We start from the raw sequence: 23,275 nt of genomic DNA, 5'->3' as shown, positions 1-23,275 counted from the left end.
ACAATTAAATGTGACACCATCTATTAAAATTAATGTATTTATTAAAATGATCCCTTAGGCTAACCTTCACATTTATAGCTGTGTCATTGTGATGAAACACTTGTGTAACTAACCTGGATCTATGGATTTCCTGTGTTGAGTGTTACAGRCTTGAATTGCTCTGTTTGTTGGGTCGTTGTGTGCCTCCAGTACAGGTCTGACCTCCTTTGCCACGTATGATTTAAATGTGTGACATCAAAGCCTTTTCACACTGAACCAGTAAAGTGTGAAGGCCAAAGTCTGTGACTCAGCCGTTCTCTGACCTCTCCCGCCTTTGTGTAAGAGTTACTTTGTTTCCTGTGTTCATCTGTAAAGCATCCGTCACAGTCTGGCATGTTGTTACTGTCCCATGGAGGCCGACTGTTGTAGTAGTGGACAGAATGAAAAGGCAACATACTCCAAGCAGTCCAGTTCATTTTCCTGACCACTCGGCTGAAGTTTTGGCTTGCTTCGTGAAAGAKCCGCCACAGTCCGGGAGGTTCTGCTGGGCAGCTGTTCCAGCCCCCCTACCACGACAGGCGATCGGGCACGCCTCACCGCCACCATGTGTGAGCTTTCATCGGGCCACTTCACAGCCCTCTGAGCGGAAACCAGACCACCACCACATGCCGCACACCGCCGCCACGCAGACAGTGACGCACACACGGGAATGATTATGGGACACAGGCAGACCCTCGCAGACTTGCAAACACATGTCAACTTAGAACAGACCACAGTTTGATGAGGTGTGTCATCAGTCGGAGTGGAATGGATCCCACCATGATTAATGTGTTTGAGACTGATGCAGAAATGGTTAGCAGTTTGTAATTACTTCACCGCATAAAATCAGTCACTGCAACGTAAAACGAAGTGGTCGCTGCACTCGATGCGCCGCTAATATTATCCGGCAGTSTTGTTTTCGGTGTGTGTCTGGAGAAGGGTAAGCCTTTCTTTAAACCACGTTCATATTTATTTATTTATGCGTACTGTACAGTAGCTCAGGCTTGACATGGAGCAACAATTCCAGTGCTGCCTGGTGTCAGTCAGAGTGCCTGAGTGTCCTGATGTAGAAATGTTGAAGCTTCATTTTGGATCCCTTCATATTTCCTTCCACTTGTTTCTCTTAGACACAGAATAGGACATTTTTAAAYGTTACACATCAACATATGTATATAATTTTTTTTCTTAAACATTATTGTAAACAATTCTCATAAACGGCAAGTATTGATCAAATTAAGCTGTTACCAGTTATTAATAAAGAATTAAAGGCAGGTGGGAGTAGTGAGCTAAGATGCAACACTGGGCTGCCTTTATGTTCTATGTTTACTTTGGTTTTCTGACCCAATAATTAGATTATAATGGACATTTTTGCAGTTGTCTTTTAATGTTGGCGCCAACCAAGCAGAAATAGATATTAAATATTAAATTAACCTAACCCTCAACCACCTAATACTGTCTTATTTTAACTTGTCACTATTTATTTATACCTTATTGTATATTTTTTGTTTCTTTTTTTAAATTATTTATTATTATTGGATCCATGTAAAGGAATTTTGCTCAACATGTTAATTTTAAATGTTTAGCAGAATGAATATAAAGTCTGCATGTCATTTATAGAACAGAAAGGGTCAAAAATGTTTAAAATTCTAAACTACAAGCAATTCAGAGCTGCAGTTAAATTTATTGGGTATTTATTGCATGTTTTGGTAGCTTTCATTATCAAAATACTACTTAAGGCAGTTGAAATAATTGTTGCATTTCTGCCTTAAACAGCATCTATTGGTTCACGCTTTACATTTTTAATTCAATGTTTTGTGTAAATACTATGAAACTGCGGCATTTTTACTCAAGGTCACCACCCTGTTATATTCTCTTACCAGCTCATTGCTAACCTTATGTTGCCGTCTCTGCACAGAACTGGTGACGGTGCTGCACTCGCTCTTATGTCCACTTATAAACCACTGAACAGACACYAGTTTGATTTTCCAAGATGTATTTTGTAGCTCTTAGAGAAGAGTCTGAGCAGAAGTTTTGTGCCATCCTGTCTGGGGTTGTTATTGTGAAATTATCTTTTGGGAAACAAAATAAAAACATAGGAAAAAACATAAAGGCGGAAAAAAGAACTGTCCAAGATAATAAAGGTGATGAGGACTCAGAGTAGCAGCTGTGAGTGGATGGGTGCTGAAGTGGTAGCATGGAGCAGCTACAGAGGTCTGAAGACAGGCAGCCACTTATGAACCAGCTGTTTTCTTCCACGCTGTTTCAACAGGTGTTTGTCTTCAAATGACAGAGCAATTTATGGCAACACTATTTGAGTTGCAGGGGGATACAAGGTGTTCTGTTTGCTTATCTGCATCTGTAACGGAGCTGTGCAATCATCCTGAATTAGTCAAAGGAACAGGAGGTGGCGGTGAAACAGGAGATTGTGTGCGTCTGGATCACAGTGTGCTTTTTGTTGTGTTTGSAGGGTCGGAGGTGGTAAGAATGTTGATTTGRGGGTAGAGATCGGCAATTATCCCTTTCAGGTTGCTCATTTGAGCAACTTTTTAATATTATTAAAGGGAAATGTCGTCTATTTGAGGACTATGAACATGTTTGTGTGTATTTATATGTGTGCTGAGGATTCTGACCCACTTATGATACTCTTTTATCTTTTATTATCTAGGTTTTTAAATCAATAAAAGCTGAATTATGCAAGCGGTTGCGCCTTTGATGACGGCTTTGAGTGTTGGCCAATTAATCAGTGAAAGTGTCTGGTTAAAATTGACTTAAAAGCTCTCTTGATTCCACTAAGCCTGAGATGCACTGCTTTGAAAAGCTGCGATATAATGTGCTTGAGGTGAAGTAATTGTCCAATACTTTTCCAACACCTTCTTTTCAAAGGAAAACCTTGCCCCCCAACACACAATTGAAAATTCCTGAAGTAATATCTTTCTTAATACAGGAGAGTGGCCCTAGGGAAATATTTGGTCATGTCACGGCTTAGAAAGAAGAGGAAAAACGACAGGGAGATGGAGTGATGGGGCCCGAAGAGGAGATAAGGGAACGATGAAGCAGATAAGAGGCTCATAGTTCTGTTCCTATATTCAGCTCTCAATATCCCTCCCTCTTATTCAATCCCTAACGGTAAAGACTCTCTGTGTAGGCTTCCACCGCACTGGTAAATCTCTCCTGCATCTGTGTCTGTGTACGTTTTCCTCYGTGCAATTCCTCGGGTCGTCATGGCAACATTAGATCACATGGTTTATAGGTGGTTTTTGTGATGTATAACGAGTGAAGGTCTTTGTTTTCACACAGAGGTGCTCATCAGTCTGACCTTTCCCCTCAGCTGATCAGGATTCATGAGGCTGCCTATTCTCCTGTGACTGACAGTGGCTTTCATCTCATTAAATCTGCCTTTGTTTGGTCTATAGCAGGAGATATAGCATGCAAACCAGAAGCTTCTTCCCTGACTTAAAAATATATATAAGATGGATGGGATATGATTACAAACAAGTGCAACTCCAGGTGCTAATCAGTGTCTATTGAAAATGTATCTTTCCATACTTACTGAGGATACACGGAGAAAGAAAGTATGGATCTAAATCAAATTGGAATCATTATCTAATCATTATCTAATTATCTAACTAGCTAACAATGATTAGCTGGTCTGTAACTCAAAAATCAAGTCTTTTCCCAATCAGTGAATACCAGATCTCATTAACAGCGACATGCTTTGGTGTGGAAGTTCTTACTTAAAGAGTAGGATTTGAAGTTAAAACATTTTAAATGTTAGTGAGGTTGTATAATGAAGTAAGAAGCTATGTAAAAGAAATAAAGACATTTCTGCACTTTTCTCAAGCTGAGAAAGTGTGAGTGCAATACTTTCTGGAGAAAACAGAAAGGCTAAACTGAGTACAACTGAGATTTTTAAATGTTTACAGCCTTTTGGAAATGTCAGCACTAAGGGAGAAAACTGCATTTCCCAAGGAATGCGAAAGGAAACTTCAGTTTCAGTAATGCTAGCTGCTCTAGCTATGCTAACGCTGCTAATAGCTAAAGCCTAATTATAATGTCAATTCAGTTTTTTCTATTTTAAAATAATAGTGCAATAGTAGTGCAATTTTATTCTGCTTGTTTTAAAAAGAATGCGGAAGAAAACAATTTTTTTATTTCTATGTAATATTTGAAATGATTCTATTTTTTTTTCGTTTCGATAAATTTCACAACACTTACACTTAATAAAACAGCATTATTATTTAAATTGTAACTTCTACATCTATTTTAGAAATGAATCTGAATACAGATAACAGAGTCTTTATAAAATCTGATGCAGGCACAGCATTGTGAAATAAATATCTTCAAATTTGACTTTTCTACATTGCAGTAAAAACTAACACAAAAGTTATAGAGCAGAATTGTCCTCTCTAATACGTGTTATTCCTTAATCGGTTTACATCAAATTGTAAAAGCAGAGTAGAAAACTTCCAAGTGCGTCTCAGAGTGACTGAGGGTGTTGGAGAGGTTATGACAAAGATGGTTAGACTGACAGACGGGAAGAAAGTGACTCCTGTGGAGAGCTGCTAATCCCAAAGTTAAGTAGATTACTATCGCAGCCTGGTGCTCCATACCCGTCTGTCTGAAGGAAATGGAGCTGCTATAAGCTGCTAAGTTGCTGTGCACTGGGAACTGTGTGTACCAGAAAAGTGGCCAGTATCGCTCAGCTCCTGGACTCCTTTCTACCAGCGGTGTTTGTCACCTGTCAATCATAGCCGAGTTCTACTTCCTGTCAAGCTCTGCTCGTCTAAATCTATACCTGTTTTCAGGGAGCCTTAGGCTTATTGAAACAATTTTTTAAACGAAGGTTTTAGAAATTGTTTTAATGTGTGGAAAGTCTGCCATCAAACTCAATTTACTTCCAGATTCAAGGTAAGTTATTCCTTTGCTTAATGTTTTGTTGCTACCGTTTTTGATGCTAATCAAACTGGACGCAAGTTCTAAGTAAACTTTCAAAAGTAAAAATTTAAATCAACAATATTTGACTGTATTTTCGTTCATAAATGAAACATAATATATAGTGCAAATGTGTTTGAAGTTACAAATGAAAATCATTTCTAAGTTGTATGGCACATTTGTATCCAATCCTATTTAATACATAGAACCATCTTGTGCTGAAACTGCAGCTGGTATTTTATTTTTTTTTTGTAGGTTTTGTCTTTGCACATTCAGAGACTGACGTCTTTGCTTATTATTATCATTATTTTCAAAATTGCTAAAGCTCACTCAGATTGTATGGAGGGCGTTTGTGAGCATAAAGTCTTGCTGAAGACTTTCAGTTCAACTCTGGACTTTGGGGCACTCAGAAAAGCAGAATACTTTCTGCTTGGAGTTGGGTTGACTCACCTCTCTTTGTTATAACAATAAGTGTTCTCAGGTAGTGACACACAGACTCCAGCCGTCATTTTTTACCACCCTCCATTGTCATCTTTCACAGAGCTGTAGCTGCTGTTTGTCTGCAAATCAGTTACCAACAAAGACATATGCTGCAAGTTTTTCCGTTGAAATCTATGTACAAATCATATTTAGTCATGGTGTAGTTCAGTCTGCGCCTTGCTTAGTTTCACCTTAACATGTTGTTAGAATGATTAGTATCAGAGCTGCTGTCTCGGAGGATGACAACAAAACAAGCTTGTGACTACTCTGCTGACGGGGGTAATATCCCACTTTGTAAACGGCCTCTTTGTCTGGTGTGACATTTGCTAAATGGAAACCTTTGAATTTGATGGGAACTTTCAGCTGTTGTGAGAGACAGATGTTTTTTTTTTTCAATGTTCTTACCAAAGATAAACACGGCTTGCTGGCTGACTGCAGTATTGACAGCCTTTAGTGATTATTTTAGTTTTATTTGATTGGCCATTCACCTTTGACCCTAGCATATACCCGACCCCTATGTTTAATAGACATGTTGATGCCAATTAAGCACATACAGTGAGAGTTGTGCATAATTTCTGTGTAAACTATTATTATTATAAGTACTATATATGAGTGTGTGTGTGTGTGTGTGTGTGTGTGTGTGTGTGTGTGTGTGTGTGTGTGTGTGTGTGTGTGTGTGTGTGTGTGTGTGTAACATATAGATTTAGAGGCTGATTTCTTAATGTTGCATTAAATAAGTAAAAATATCTCAATATATTTATTTCACATTTTATTTCTTCTGGGGTTTTTTTCCAAGTAGATTTTCAAGATGGTGTAGAATCTCATCTGTCAGTTTTCACTGATAACTCAATCTGTACTGTCCTTGGAGCATCGCCCAGCCTTGCTATGTTTCATAATTTCCTACAAGTGTTTTCATATTTAAAAAAATAATAGATTGAAAAGCTTCTTTATAAAGTTGTGTATCTCATATTGAACACTTGTTTGGAATAGTAAAAGGCACATAAGGCTTCGGTAAGGAGCATATATAAAAAAAAAAACAGTTTAAAAGACAAATGTGAAAAATGTTGGTAAACTAGTCTAAAAAGCTGCTTCATTTAATCATGAAAATCACATGGTTAAGGTGTAATTAGAGAAAATGTACATCAAATGGCTCAATGAAAGATGTTTTTTAGCAGTTAACATAATTAGCACTCTGATCTTCAACGCTGGCCCTGTGCGTTTTTAAAATTTTACATACTCCTGCTTTATGTTCACGTTTTCCAAAAGGGAAACAATGTTCCCAATTTTTTGTCCCCCACACCCTCCCGCTGTAATTGGAGTTTGGAAACTTAAAATTATAAAATAAATCTGTTTTTTATTCCAACTGGTCCTTGTGTTGCTGCTGAATCTCAGCAGCCCATGTATTACTCCTTCAATAATTTAGTATAATTTCTTGTTTTAAGTGTAACAAACATACATTAACAACATAACAAACATCCATTGTGTGTAATCTAACTTTTAAAATGTTTTGACAGAAGGTGATGCTTCTGTCAAAACATTTTAAAGTTTAAGTTCAATACTTTGGAGTTTTAACCTGCCAGATCTAAAAATAAATAGACAAATAAGTCTATCTAAATAAATAGATATGTCTATTTATATATTTTAAGCATTTGCTTATAGACTGTAGATGTCCATGTAGATTTTAGTCCTTTTATGTTCAACAGTTTTGGCTGTAAGCCAGTAAAATCTGTCAAAATATGATGGCTAGGATCAGAGGGCCAAACTGATCAAATTACATCAGATCATCCCCGTATCTTGTCTGATACCATTTAATGTTAATGCATTTTGTAGCTCAATAACATGCTGAATAACTGAAGCCTGCTTTAGTTTTTCTATTCAGCTGTTTGTTTGTGTGTGTGTGTGTGTGTGTGTGGGCTGAGGTAATGAATCTACATCTCACTAGATTACCTCCGTTTCTTATTTTTATATATATCAGATTCTCTGTCTGCCTGGTTCTGACCTGGTTTCTTGTTTTTGAGACATGACTCAGATTATAAACATTAGTTTATTCATAACTAGTCCAGATATTTCCCAGCAGGCCACGTCAACACATAAATGGTTATCTGTAAAAATGCAGGCTTGAAGCACCAAATGAGCCGCAGACACATAGACTCACTGATATGTCTGTATATCAGACATGCCAGTCTGATGAGATGTGTTTGGGGTTAGACTACAGCCAAGGTAATGTTTGCAAGATCCCAATGTACCTTTTTCAGACTTATTAGTTCATGGTGTGAAAAGAAACATAGGAGCTTCTCACGATGTGTATAAATGCATTACGTTGAGGATAAAAGTCACCCATCAGCTATAAAAAGAAGGTGGGAACTTAACTTGAAGATACTTTAAGCAGTTTGATGTTTTGGATAAAAGTCTATGCTGAGCAGCTCTGTGGTGTAATGTTACATTAATGTTGCTGCCAGTGCAATATGGCAGTAATGTCGGAAGTGATTCACAGTGTGATCACGTCAGAAGTGTAACAGCTTAACAACAAAAGCACAGATCAAATCATCAATTAAAACCAATAACTTATCAGAATTGAGCTCAAAAGAATATTAACTAATTAGCTGCAAGTGAACCATTTTGTTGCTCCAGTGTAACAAGACGGATGGAAATGCACATTAAAGAAATCCACCAACATCAGCAGGAATGAGTTTCTTTTTACCTTCATTTTGCCTTAAGCAAGTAAAGCACAGAGTGGAGTGTTTGAGATCAGAGGATTGACCTGAGCTCTGGAGAAAATTCTCACTTTTACCTTCAAAAACCTGAGCTTCGTTTCCCACTTTATTGTGGCTAATTTTTCACTTTGTACTTTGATATGTTATCTATTTTGTTTTTTTTTGCAGCATTTTTTGGCTGAGTCTGATTCCCAATGAATCTGGTGCTCAGTTTTCTATTTTGATGAGACAAAACGTGATAATTTACTTTTAAGATTTTAAGGTTTCCCGGCTCTAAAGCAGTCATTTTATTATGCTGTTCCCCTTTGTAATGCAAGATGTTACTACTGTGGCTGTGTATGAAATGGACACGTGTTATCAAACAGCACAAAATCTCTTCTTTGGAGTGTAAAGAAAAACAAAAAGCCTTTTGTTTAGATGTAGTGCATATGTTGTCTGGGCCCATTTGCATAAATGATGCTCACTTTATAAGACATTTAACTGTTTGGAGTCAGATGTTGACTTGGTGTGATTTCTCTTCTCTTTGTCTTTGTGGGACACAGACAGCCATCTATCACAACCTGATCCGAGCTCCTATGTCTGCGCTTATGTTAATGATTTAGGGTCTCTTTGGGACACTGAGGGGAGGACGTGGCACGCGGTAACCAAAGGTCAGCTGGGACTGTCGCAGAGTAGCAGCTGTTAAAGAAGTGACTGGAAGGAGGCCATAGGAAGGAGGAATATGTGAGAGTACAAAGAGGGGAGTGGCAGGGGAGGTGTTAGATTGATGAATGACGGAGGAGATGGAGGCGATATGGAGCACGGAAAGGAGGAGGAGAGGGTGGCAATGATGCGTTTGTCACAAGAGACTAAGTCACGCCAACACRAAGGGGAGGTATCCTGTTTTATTCTCTGAACGTGTTAGGTAAACTTATCCTTCTCACATAATTCGGCCGGGTTTGAAGTAATAAGCTTTAAAAAGTTCATACAGACGGTGAAATTCTGCTGCAAAAGCTGGCCAGGAGATTAAAATGCAAACATAAATAAAACATTCTGACAAAGCAGAGAACCRTGCAATGAACTGATAAYGTGATGGTGTAACTGAAGCGGATGAAAGAGCGAAAACTCAATGACTGCTCTACAAAGTCAGATTGTGTCTCATTAAATGAGCTTTTCTATGGCGAAACAAGACAAGGAAATGATGCTCCAGCGGAGGGAGAGATACTGAGGGGGGAAATGAGAGCTGCAGATCACTGTCTGTCCCTCCTGCTGCCTCCATTTACCATCATTGATCGTACAGCCAGGCTGAATTGATGCCTACCTGCTGTACTCAGACGGTCTGTGTCTGTATTAATGTGTACAAGTGATGGGAGCAGGGTGCTTGCATGTTTCAGTGGTGGATGGCTGAGTGTTGCAGTTCTCATGTTTCTCTTTCTAATAAATGCCCTTACAGGTATAGGTATAGGTAAATGGGAAAAGCCCCGCTACGTGAGGACGTGTTGCCACAAGAGGGTTAGCAACCTCAGCAAAGCTGTCAAAATATTCAGACTCTACTTAATTGTTCTTTTAACATCTGGAACTTTGGCGCAAAACACTTGGGATATGAGAAGACATTCACAAGTGTCACCTGAATCTCCCTAAAAATATTAGAAAAATATTTTCTTTTTTTTCCTGCAGAGTTCAGACAGCTTCTTCTGCATCAAAACTCTTACTACTTTAATGTAAAGGTTTACAGCAACATTTGAACTGCTTTGTTTTATGGCATCTGTGGTGGAGCATGTCGACATCTCTCCTGTTTGGAAAAAAATAAATAAATCTTGACTTKATTGTAGTGTTGAATTTACCTCAGTACWCCAAACAAATTTGAGAGAACAATATGCATGTATTTAGCTTCTATTTTGATGCTAAACATTGCAAAAATACAAACGCTATTACACATTAAAATTACTAYCAGGCGTCACCCACGTAGTCCTTTCTAAACTTTTATTTTTATCTGAACTGAATACACCTAAGCTGAGCTGTCACAACAAAGAGTAGCAAGAGCAGTTGTAGAAAGAAAGCACAAGTTATACAAGGCGACAAATTGGATCAAAATTAAACTCTTTCATAATGTGAACCGGAAAATGTCTGAATACACCCAGCCTGCAGTTATCTTGGTGGTGGCAGCATCATGCTTTTCCTTAGGGTTAGCGAAGCTGATCAGAGCTGATTTATGCGGCTAAATACATTTGGACTCCTGCAAGAAAACCCTGTTAAAGGCTGAAAAAGCCTTAAGACTTGGACAGATATTCACCTGCCAGCCAAATGGTCAAACTGCTTTCAGTCAAAGCATATACTGTACATGTCTTAGAATKGCCTAGTCAAAGTGCAGATCTAAATGCAGTTGAAAAACTGTGGTTTGCAAGACTTGAAAATGGATGTTTCCAGACACTCTCCACCTAATCTCACTGATTTTGGCAACTACTTTGCCAAAACCCCTTCAGTCTCCATTGATGTGAAACTGTTGGGGACGTGACATTTGCAGCTGCGATTGCAAGGAAATGTAAGTATTACAACTTTCCTTCCACAAATTGTGCAGTGCACTGTGTTTTTCTCACATGAAATCGCTACCAAAACATGTTATTGAAGTCTGTATAAAATTGACAAAATGTGGAGAAGGGAGTTCACATAAATCTTTTGTGAGATCAGGTTAACAGGAAGCTTTATTTACGTGAACATATTTGATTTGACATTRTTGGTCCCTGTAGAGTTTGGTAATTAACACATTTTATGAGTTTGATCTTTACAGAAGTCCTGTTAAAATCCCATATYGCCATCATTATCAAGGCTTTTATGCAGGACACCTTGATTGCCAACATTTGGATTGGTGCTTGAGAAAACYAGCTGATTGTTTTGCCACCAAAAAAGAAAAGCTGGTGTGTCCTTGATCAGCCGGCTTTTATTGTTCACCATCCAAACTGGCGTTGCTCCTGTCGGTCTCTCGTTCAGCCATCTGTACAAGGTAATTGTACCATTTACCATGTTCACCCCCCCCACCCCTTTGACCGCCGGTAGTTTTTTAACTCTGCCTCACCCATTTCCTTTCTTCTTCACGTCTGCTCTCCACTTCCAGCAGTGCATCCTTTGCACTCTCTCTGAGCGCCTCTCTGTGTGGGCGATGTAGATGGTTGGGTGGCTTTGTGCTTGACACGTGTGTTCGAAGGGGGCGCGCACAAACATACACATTCATATACACACCCAGTTTGTATTATTTGTAAGATGCTCAGCTGTGAGGCCCCTGGCCCTAATGCCCTGTGTGTGGGGTGAGGACAGGACCCCCATTGTCCCATAGATTAACCACCACACACTCAAATACACACCCACATGCTTCCCCAGACCCCCATGGGGTCTCTTAAATGTGGATGTGCCTTCAGGCAGAAAATCATGGGGCAATTTCCAGCAGGGTCCAGCCGAGGACCTGGGGAGGGGGTTGCTGGAGTCTTTCGGTTTGAAGATTTGCATATTGTTCGATCTTTTGTCTGTTATTTGGGGTGACAGAAGTTAGTCTGAARCCTTTTGTTCTTCCATACTTCCAGGAAATTGGAATAAGAATCTAAATGGTGATGTGAATTGATAATGCAAACATCTATTTAACCATAAATTGAATTAAAGTCTTTCTGTATGTCATTGGTTTTAAGGTGCAAATGGTACATTCATGCAACACACATGGTTATAAAATAGCAACAGGAACGATGMAGTTAAGGAAGGAAGAATTTTAGTTTAGTTGATACATCAGCTAAAAGGTAATGCATAATCTCCAGCATCTTTGCGTAAATTTTGTCTTTGTTTTTATTCTAAATAGGGGGACATTGGCACATATGATGAAGGTTTTTGTGATAATGCATTTTTTGTTAAGACATTTAATGTTAATTAAACAGCATTCAGATGGTTTTTTTAATCATTCCTGAAAAAAAAAATCATTTTTTCTATAATTCCTGCTGTTAGTAGTCATTAATTATAAATATTCAAAGCCAAAACAACATCATACCACCTGTCAGAGAGAGTATTGTAAAAATAACAAAAAAACAAAAACATCACCATATTTTTCTGACTTGGCATCATTCATGCTGATGAAATGTTTTGGTTACACATTGTGATCAGTTGGTTGCTTTTTAAGAAACTATATGGGAACTGTCGGCTTTGGCTTGGAAATGTGAAATGCTGACTTCCATACTCTAAATCAGGATGGTCAGGAACATCTCCCCCAGTGTTCTGACGTTCTGTGCTGCCTCGTCAGATTTTCCTACCATTGCTGGTGAAATGCGCAGCGGAGCGGAGACGCCTGCAGTAAATCCCAGGTAATAGAGAGATGGATACTTCATGTCCACAAGTATAAATTTACATTTAGAGCATTAGTTAAAAAAATAGCATCATGAAGAGAAAAATGATAGGCAACCATGAAAAAATATTATAGTCAGGAAAATATGGTAATGCCGGARAACAATCCMTTAGGAACATTATAGGATGCCCCATCTGTAACTATATATTTCATGGTGATATAAGTCTAATGTAAGAAGACGATGAAATTGCTGTATTTCACCAGATGTTAACCTCCTTCCCTTTGTGTCTGAGAATGTGGTAGTTCAGTAACAGTGTTTTCTTTGACGTCACCCAGCCACTAAATGTGTCCTCCCTGTTAATTGCAGATGTGTGAGCACAGAAGTCAGACAAACCATGAATTACTGCCTCAAAACTGTATTGCTGCATGTCATGTTTGGACGTCTGAGTTGATGTGATGTAATGATATGACAGTCGTATTCTTGGACTTGAGGTTTTGTGGGTATTTTGGTTTTCTGGTAGTGATGGCAGTCCTGAGCGAAGGAGGAGGAAGTAAAGTGGTTGGGTCTGAGTTCTTTATGGTTTTCTTTAGTCTTTATTGCCACTTCCTKTACATGCCTGTCTGTGTTAATGCTTTTCTGAATGCAGAGAAATACTTGGAAGAAGCTTAATTACACGCGTTCAGATTTGGGTGAATTTACAACATGACAAAAGTGAAAGGTGACTGTGAGAACATTAGACTGGAGCAAAAGRGAGTGGCACTGAAAGTTGTGTTAATTACAAACAAAACAAACAGAGACATCGTGCACTTACTTTTTAACATTTTTCTATATGAGCATGTGACCCAAGTCTTAACTCTTTCATGGTACTTAAATATTTGCTTGTTTACATCTGTCTTTCATACACGTCTGAACMAATTCCCACATATTTTGTAAGAGTATTTATCTAGCTGAAGCAACTCAGGATGTTGGACGTACCCTGTGATTTCTGTCAGCATGCAGTGGCACCACTTCCATTAGGTCCTSAAGGTTGGAAGCTAAATCAATAAATCAACTGGACCTTGCARACYTTGGGGAAGAACATTTTACTCTATATTCGTTTCACCTGCAAGCGGTTTTAACTTTGTAGCTGATCCGTGTAAACCGATGTGACACCCTAGACGTGACTGGCCTCCTGCACCTTGATGCCAATATTGTGCACATGCTGTGCAAGCGCTAGGCATGCGGCACGTGCAGGGGTTTAAGCATATGTGCACATGTGTGTGTCGCCGTTGCAGACGGGGGAGGGTCAGGATGGTGTGGTTGGTTGGCTCTGTGTGAGCTCTTTGTAAAACCGGAGGGGGAGYCGGAGAGGGGAGGGAGGTGAACCGGGTGTTTCTCTCAGCTGCCGGCTGGTCTGGTTGCTGTTGGTAACTTTGCTTGATGAGATCAGAGGGATCAGCTTTCAGGCTTCCATGTCTCGTGCTCCCACTCCCTTCTCTCCCTCTCTGCTCAGTGGCTCTTTCTCGGAAAGACTGAAGTGGAACTGAAACTGGAGTTAGGCTCAGAGTGTGTTCAGAACTGCTGGTTGTCCACTGTAAGCGTCATGACTGCGCTGCCTTGGAAACCCTCAATGGAGTTGGAGCAGAAGCGAGCCTGGGGGAGGTGAGGGAGAAGTGATAGCCTTAGGACAGATAAGCTCCAGGGAGGGACAGGAGAGAGAGCGAAAGAGAGAGAGGGGGGGAGGAAGGAGGTGGGCTTTACTCAGACTGAGTGAAGAGTCTCTCTCTTTCAGTTGTGGTCAGAGTTGCGAGCTGCACGTCTCTTCCTTGCACCTTCCTTTTCTCTTTCCTTCTCTATTTGCGACTGYGTGAAGGAGATACCKGCTTTTTGTATGAGGGACTTTGATGTTTCTTTATACCATCGTTTAGACATTCATGGATTCAGACTGAGCTGCAACATGAGGTGAGATATGAAAAGTCATTACAAACAGTTTGAGYTGTTCTGCCATCTGAAAAGGTGAGGTGGATCTTTGTTTGAATGAGATTGCTTCTGTTTKGTGACAGTTTCTCCAATTACGCACGCAGYGCTTTAGGCTTAAAAGCAGAACTCTCACGACTTCTTTTTCCTTATGTTTACATTAGAGGAGGAGATCAGCCTCGCTCTGTTGCTTCTGAAGATAAACTCAGTCTTGTCTCCACTAGCCCTTGGTACCTTTCTATGAGCTCCTCCTCACTCCATTTCACCTCACTTCACTTATCTTCTGCTGCCTTTAATTCCCCTAATGGTCCGAAGGTCTCAGCTGGCCAGCTGGGATACCCCCGGTGTGTGTATGCGTGTGTGCTTTTGTTTGGAGCAGACCCATGTTGAGTGCTCTCGTATAAGCCACCCCTGGATTTCCTTTGCTCGCATACAATAATAGGATGGATCCTGGCGTCTATTTTTAAACGCCTTGCTTTTGTATTTGTAAGAGACACCTCCGATGTGAGTGCGTGCTCCGCGCCGTCTGCGGCAGCTTTTCTCACAGGACTGTGTTTAGTCTATGGATTGCGCTGGGAATGTGTGTTTGTTTGGTTCGTTCGGGGATAAAGCCGTATCAGCTCTCTTTTTTTTTTTGACTTCRTCCTTTTGTTTTGTCAGCTGCTGACCTCTGTTTCTCTCACTGTTATTCTTTCTTTCTCTTTCCATGTCCTCCATTGTTTGTTTTYATTAACTCTCTTTATTCATGGGTATCCATGTGCAACGTTCAACCACCCACAGTCTGTGCCTGATTTTTAAAACATTGTTTTACATTAGTTATTYCCTTCCTTTTACGCGTTTCTTTTAGTTGAGATTTCCTCCAACCCTTTCATTTTCACTTCTCTGCCTGGTCTCATTTTGAAGACAGTGAAAAGATTTCTTCAAAGTGTTATTTGTTCATGTGTTGGTGCGTGTTTGCGTATACAGAGTTGTGTGAATTTACAGTTCCTTGTGCTTCTCTTTGTTGAGAACAGTTCTGGTTACCATGATGTGGAAAGAAAAGAGATGCTTCAAAAACTCTTGCTGCCCAAAGAACATAATTTTATTAATTTTTGTTTATGATCGACAAATTAAATGTATCAGACTTATTTTCAGTGGCATACAGACAGACATTTTTTGTTTGAAACACTCTGGTAAAGCATTCCTACGCATATGTAGCTTATGCAAGTTGATCATAGTTATCCAAGATGCCAGTGTTTGTTTGTTTGTTTGATTCTTTTTTTTTTTTACTTTTACAAATATTGTGTAACGTGAGCATTATACCTTAGGGTGCCATATTTGTTGAACATGTGCTTTACTGCTACAAAATCAAAAACGGACTAATCAGATTTTGTAGCAGTGATTGGATAATAGTGATTCTCAGCATATGCCATGCAGACGCTCTGTCTGCTAAGAGAAAAATGTATTTTCCAGCACGCTTAGTGTTTAGAGCAGTTCAAGCAGATGGATGTCGGACTTGTTTTCCRTTAAGCCCAGCTTATAATTATCTGACCGCTCATACTCAAAAGAGCAACGTACTTTTATCCCAAGATAATTAGGCATTAAGCATAGAAAATAATAATTTGAAGGGAATGGTGATGTCACGCTATCCTAAAATAGCAGAGCAGCGTGTCACACACAATACAAAATAGGGACGTATCACTAGCGACACACACGCTTTTTACAGACACAACAAGACGTGTCGGAGGTGTCGCAATCGAGGATTTTTGAGTTTCTGACCCGATTCTGATGTTTACATTTGAACATGGATGCAACTCAAGATATGAATACAACCAACAGCGGTGTAGCTGACATCCGGGTTTATTTAGCATTTTCACAACACCGATGTATATTGCAAACAAGTGCTTGAACTAGTTCATTGTAAAAATATGAGAAACTTCTGTTTCTTTGAATGTTTTCGAAAACCTGTACTTTYTCCTTTTCAATATTAAAATAACTTCAAAGAAGCTCATGCTTCGTAGCAGAGGGTTCAMTCCGCAGCAGCAGAAATGTTCAGACGGCGGAGAACTGCAACAGGCTTTCCCCGTACCTGAACTTTAAACATTCTCCTAAATYAACCATTGACGGTCCTTACTCTGTTTCTCACAATATGCTTCTTTCCTGCAATTTTCGATCCATGCAAAATGCATTTTTGCAGATATACCAACATTCATGTTAAGATGAGAAATGGTGTGACAGCTGTTTAACTGTCCACCTCGGATCTACACTCAGTTTGTTAGCACAGAATAATGTAAAGCAAATCTTTTAGTACGTGGGTTGATTCTTACTATATTTTCATCCTGGAAATATCAGCTCGTAGCTTTTAGCTYCAAGTAATGCAGACAGCCTTGCAGAGCTGCTTACATAATCACTGGTGTTTCTTAATAAGAATTATAAATGATTCATTAGTTGCTACAAGGAACATTAATTAATGTACCATTGATAAGATGTAATTGATAATCTTGTACCAGTTAGGGTTAAATTCACTTTCCAGTGTTGAGGAAAAACTATATGACCCATTTTGGATTTCTTCTGTTTTTGCTATTTTCATCCATCCATTATTCAACACGCTTATCCCAGTGGGGTCGTGAGGGGTGCTGGTGCCTATCTTCAGTGGTCAACGTGTGAGAGGCGGGGTCACACTGGGCGGGTCGCCAGCCCAACACAAAGACAGACAAGACAAACAACCATGCACGCACCTAAGGAGAATTTAGAAAGACCAATTAACCTGAAAGTCATGTTTTCTAGAAGCCAGACCATCTGGAGAGAACCTATGCATGCACAGGGAGACTCAATGCAAAAAAGACCCCAGACCAGGATTCGTATCATTATGCATTTTCTTTTATCCCACTTCAGGTTGTCAGACAGGTTCTGTTTAAGCGATTTCTTGGTTTTACAAACCTGGCAGTAATCAGACCTGTGTGTGGCTTATTATGAAATTTGAATAAAAAAATATAGTTCACCACAGAAAAATCCTGATTTAACTAGGGATGAAATTATTTTTACACAAGGCCAAGTTGGTTTGGATAATCAAGGAAACATCCTGTGAAAATGGCATTTATTTCTATTTAGTCAGATGAAATTCTGATCTTACATTTTTAAGTGTGACAAAACAAAAAAACTGAAAAGTCTGCACCATGGCAAATACATTTACCTGGTGTTAATACGGGACATTTACTTTCTCCACTACCCATCGATACGCGTTCTGCTYCAAGACAACCATCCAGTAAAACAGTCTGTGACCCAAATACAGCTTTCAGCATCCAAGAGTTGAAACATTTCTTCAGTTGCGTTTGACTTGTGTGGGCGTGACACGTTTCATCACTTGTTCAAGTGCTTCGGTGCTAAACAAGAAACAAGCGAGGCAGCAGGAGTGCGTCGCATCCACACAGACTTTGATTCAGTTTCATTAACTCAGAAGTTGTGAATCTGCCACCGTTATCCCTGAGAGCTTTATGGATGGCATCTCCAAGGCCCTTTCCGTGTCTTCGTGTGTGTGCGTGTTTGTGAGAGATGAACAGGTTTAGGCCAATTCCCTTTAAAGGGGTACTTGATCATAGCAGCACTAATAGTCCTCCCTCAGGGCACCATGGATTTTAAGGTGTCTGGGCACAGAAGTATGTGAACTCTTGAGAAGAAAGCATAGTTTTGTGTTTGTGTTCAAACATCGGTTGTGTTTCTTTTTACTTCATCCTACATTAAATATCTTGGTCAAAATGTCTCTTCCACTTCCTTGATAAGCAGGGATTCAGTTCACTATTTAAGGGAAATAACTTTGTGGAGGATTTTTCCTTAACATTTCTCGAGAAAATCTGATGAATACARGAGTAARATGTGGGGAAGGAACATGATTCATTAGGGAGATGTCTGCTACTGGAGTTACTTTATAAAGAGTTCAGACTGTAGYGGAACAGAGAAGGGAAGGAATTATGCTTCGGGAACACATAAAAAAAAAAATTCAGGCAGAAACTGCATAATTTTATCTCTGTATGAGAGGCTCTGTCACTGTGAGTCAGCATGAGTACTGATTTGCAGCCGTGTGCGAATTCGCTCGTGTCCTACGTTTTGCAGATGGTGCTTTTACTGAATGCTGAACTTGCATTGATTTCCTCCTGCTGGACGCTGGGGCATTTGGTGACAGGCCTGAGATAAGTTGTACCAACTGATAGGGAGGCAGCTCCGCAGAAGTCTCCATGGATTTATTGATACGTGGGTCAGGGAACAGAAAACATGGATAAGGCAACAAGAAAGAGAGTTTTGAAAGAATTAAAGTGCGGAGAGGAAGAAAAGTTTTGAATGGAATCCATGTGAGGTGATTGTTAAAATAAAAGTCACATTTTTAAAAGGGAGATGACGTCATAAAGTTATTTGTTTTCTTATATTTTATTCAACATTTTCATCAACTGTTAGTTATAGTTATACACTATTTTTTCTGACTTTTCTTTACACACTTGAATATTTCAGATSATCAAACACAATTTCAAATCAAAGATACCCTGAGAAAACACAAAAATCAGTTTACAAAAATTTTATTTATTAATCTAAGAGGTACCAGCAACCCTCCCGACCCCACTGAGGGACAAGGGTGTAAGAAGATGGATGGATGGATGGATGGATGGATGGATGGATGGATGGATGGATGGATGGATGGATGGATGGATGGATGGATGGATGGATGGATGGATGGATGGAATCTAAGAGGTTCAAACAAAAACCACCCAATAAAATTAACATCAACTTGTTTAACTCTTGGTAGTAATTACAGCCATTTAATGTTTCTGATAACTAGCTGTTAGTCCTGTATATCAGCATGCAGGAGTTTGGCCCACTTTTCTTTATAAGAGGTTTTAAGCCAGCTAGATTGAAGGACAGAACGAACAGACTGCTAAGGTCGTGACACAGCAATCCAGTGTGTTTTAAGAGTTGTCTGACRATCTGAAACATTTCTATCAAAGGCTTAGAGTGCACTTCTGTGTGCAGCTGAAGATGTTTTCTGGAGCCGGGCTGTGTTTGTCTCTTTAGCTGCTCAGGGATTCCTTTAGTCGGAATGAATGTCAGCAATGTTGAGAGGCAGGCAGTTTGTTTAATGTAGTGGGCACATCTGTTGCTATGAAGACACGCTGTATAATATAAATATAGATGTGTGTTTGTCAGTGTGTGTGGGGTTGTGTGTGAGCTCTGGCGTGTCGACGTTGGTGCCCAGATGTCGTCCCAGGAGTGAAAGATGGAAGAATGGTCCATTTAGTGATTCATTAGTCATACATCATCCTACGATTCAGTACTACTCTTCTGGTTTATTTGTCTTTAAACTTATCTTAAGTGAATAAAGCCTCTAAAGCTGTGGTAAAATGACTATATTTAGGTGGAGAAACTGATTTTATAAAATGAATCCTGTAATTTTATTTGGGACGGCAAACGAATCAAAGACTTCAAATTTGTATTTCTTTTTTTCCCTTTTACCTTCGCAATTATACCGGCCTGCCAGATGAAAAACATTGACATTTATAGTTGTGATGTAATGCATTATTTCAAGGAAATTTAAACATACTCTGCTTAACTTACCAAAWATATTCTGTATTTTAAAGTATTTTTTATGCCTTGGTAATCCTTTATGGATAAAATACTTTCCGAGTCATTTGATCATGTTTGCCGGAACATTTTGGCTGTTGCATAAAGCTGTCATTTTGTTTTCTTGAATCAATAGAAAGAAAATTATTAGTTTTAGAGGTTTCTTTGCTTTATTAGTTTTAAAAGTTGATCTCTAAAAGCAGGGACTGAGTCTGCAGCTTAGCCTTTAACTAGAGGGCCTAGTTTAAATGTAATATTGTTTTCACTGTTTTGTGACGTTCAAATGAATTTAATATAATTACATGAATGAAAAATGTTTRTTTTTTTAAGACAGGTAAGATGGAGAAGACACTGATGGACAGAAATAAGAAAGTAAATCCAGACTAGCGGGATGTTGGGAGCAGAGAAGGCCGGGGAAAGGACAGACTCGCTGGGTTGGGCTTGTAACCCGTTGAAAGCTGCTTGCGGTTCTAGTTTTCATTGTACTTCTGAAAGCTGAAAGTTACAGTCAATCCATCTTTTTTTGCTTAAGATGACTAATTAACTATTTGTCTGGGCTGGCAGTCAGCTGCTTACTGAAAATGTAAGCAGCTGACTTATGAGTGGTACCGACTGACTCATCTGATTATTGGCAGGCGAAGAAAAAAAARGAACTTCCAAAGATATTAAAATTATCGTGTTCTTTAAGGGGGAAAATACAATAGCGGTTTCCTGTTGTTACATTTGGCAGGTGGCAGGGATATGACTCTAGATAAGCTGACTCAAGCACAAATTTAAATACAATGTTYACGACTGAGACAAGAAACAGGAAGGCTGAATCACAGTAGAACTTTATGGGCTCATTCTTTGTGTTATTTCGGGTCCCTGGTTGGCTTTAATTGACCAGCTGAGACCCGACCAGGAGGTTTTAGTACCGTCCTGTACTGGAACGTTACAGTCTCTACTGAACAAAAAAAAAATTTCAAGTTGGTTTATATTTTATTCCAATACTTTAAGCTGATATTTGACCTTTTGCAGCAGTGCAAGTGAAAGGAGTGTTTTGTCTCACTGTGCTGAGCTGCTGTATTTGAGTGTGTTTGTGTGTTCAAATCCTGTCAGAAGCTCACTGGACAAGTTTCAATAAAACACTGTCCCATTTAGCCAGCCGCTCAGAGTCCCCTCTCCCGATCTTACAGTGGTGCACACACGCAGTCGCCACAATCTCTCAGTCTGCTGAAGCTTGTTAGTACGGGTGCAGCAGGAGAGGCCAGATGAAGCCAGCCCACTCACCAGGTGCACATTGCAGCCTGTCTGCCCTGTCGTTGCCTTCTCATCTCAGTCTGAGCCACTTTCTGATAAAGATTGTACTAAACTTACCAACTTCTGACAGCTTGCTTCCTGTCTCTAATCACTTTGGCTCAGTTTCTGTGTWCTTCGTTCCTTTTGAATGTTTGATAGAGTGAATCTGCAGAGAAGAAAGATTCCTCTCCTCTTTAAGTGATAACTTGTGATGTCTCAGGAGCAGCTGYAGCTGTTATCAATTTATTGAACATCACCTGTTATTTATATTCATATGTGACTGATGTCCACTCCAGAAAACAGAAAACTTCATTTTTGATGTTGTGTTTTCTGGGCAGAACCATTCCTTCTCCTCAAATGTTGTGACCATTGAGATCCGAGGAGTTGAGCTGCAGCCTCGCCTTACCAGATTAAAGCTTCAGCAGCAATTACTGGAACATTTCAAAGGTTAGAAATGAAACATTTAGAAATCTAACTATTGCCATTGGTGAGTTTTGCAACAGTGAGACTGTTGCGAAAGTCCATTTGAGTCTACCAATTGTACCACTTTGTTCAAAACTTTGATAATGAGAAACATTTTCATATTAAATGAAATAGTAGCAGAGCTTATTTCTAAATACTGACAGACTTCAGCTCTTTGGTTTGCTATCCCTTTCTGTTCTGTTTCATTTCAAAAAAWTTTTTTTAACAATAACATAACTAGTGCTTTGATTTACTTTGCGTGTATGGATTACTAGTGTTGTTTCGGACACCTGGTGTGAATTTTATGTATGTGGGTTCATTAGAAAAAYTGAAACTGAGGAAAACATTGACCTGACCATACAGGTATAGCAGCAGCAGGATAGAGGGGAGAACGAAGGAGCTAATCGGGAGAACCGACAAGACGGAGGGAGGTCGGCAAAGTAAACAACAGATGGCATAAGCACGTTCCTGCTATTTCCAGCAGCAGACGATGCGCCGGCCCAACACCGGCCTCCTGAGAAGTTACTATGCAACCATGACCGTTATGACACAGGATCAAAGGTCAAGTGCTCTGTTGATGGTGGTTTAACATGCCGAATTGTCAGCCACATGCCAGGCCAGACCCAACCAGACCCGACCAGGCTAGACCAGGCCAGACTGAGGCTCGTGTAGAAACGCATCGTAAGTTTTGATGTTTGGCAACTGATGAGTCCAGAGTTTTACATGCAGCTTCCTCTCCTTACCTACCTGTAAGCTGGGCTGACACACACACCAAGAGGCAGCTGTCTGTTTTGTGTGCGTGTGTGTGTGGGARGGGTGAATGTGTGTGTGCGTGTGCCTGTCCTCTCACACTTAGCGGTGAGCAGAGTAGTGGCAGACATTAGTCATGACGGCTGCCAGCTGCAATGACCTTATTCATGGTGSAAAAATGAGAGAGAAAGAATGACGAAAATGAAAGCAGCAGAGATGAAACACGTTTGTTTGCACTTTGGCTGACTTTCTATGGACCACTTTTAGTTTTAGTTTTGACATGTTCGTTTGAGTTCTTTGACTGTCTGGACTGGGTTTTGGTTTCATGTTTAAGCTGTTCTCTGTAAGTGGTTTGTCAAAGTAAGGTGACACATTATTATATTCAACCAACCATGTACATTGAGTGATTGGAGATGCATTAAAAAGAGCATATTCATTTTGTAATATGCTATTGCTTATCTTACTGATTGGTTAATTATATATTGTTAAAAACATGGGCTCCTGTTTATTTACCCAACTTGTAGGAGGTTTCTAAAAAAACTGTTTCTTTCATATTTATTGGCACTAAACAGTGTAATTGCAGCAAGTATAAAAAGCTGATATTAAATTATTATTTAGCTTGGCTGTCTGTTCAGGTAGCTAGCCTGCTGCCAACTTTTTTACAGTCAGAGGGAAATATTTCCAAACAGCCAAATTTATCTTTCTTGTAAGCAAGAGAAAAGTAAAAGGCTTGTGTCTAACTGGATTTATTCAGTGGAATGGGATTTGCATTTGTTTAAACCATTCTTAAAAAGGGGCAAA

At 39.6% G+C, this 23,275-nt stretch overlaps 1 protein-coding gene across 2 annotated transcripts in view; it reads left to right on the top strand.

The window, feature by feature from the left end:
* LOC103479318 (SPRY domain-containing SOCS box protein 4-like) overlaps window positions 1-23,275 on the top strand; it is a 78,462-nt gene that overhangs the window by 13,748 nt on the left and 41,439 nt on the right. The window contains exon 1 of one of the 2 annotated variants that reach the window (XM_017310217.1): window positions 14,179-14,383. The exons of the other annotated variant lie outside the window; for it this stretch is intronic. The gene's annotated coding sequence lies outside the window, so the exon portion shown is untranslated. Of the gene's footprint in view, window positions 1-14,178; window positions 14,384-23,275 lie in introns of those variants that run through there. 2 annotated transcript variants of the gene reach the window in all.

This window comes from Poecilia reticulata, linkage group LG17 (genome assembly GCF_000633615.1).
Source record: "Poecilia reticulata strain Guanapo linkage group LG17, Guppy_female_1.0+MT, whole genome shotgun sequence".
Lineage (NCBI taxonomy): Eukaryota > Metazoa > Chordata > Actinopteri > Cyprinodontiformes > Poeciliidae > Poecilia > Poecilia reticulata.
The sequence above is the reverse complement of the archived record's forward strand: the minus strand, read 5'-3'. Positions and strand labels throughout refer to the sequence as shown.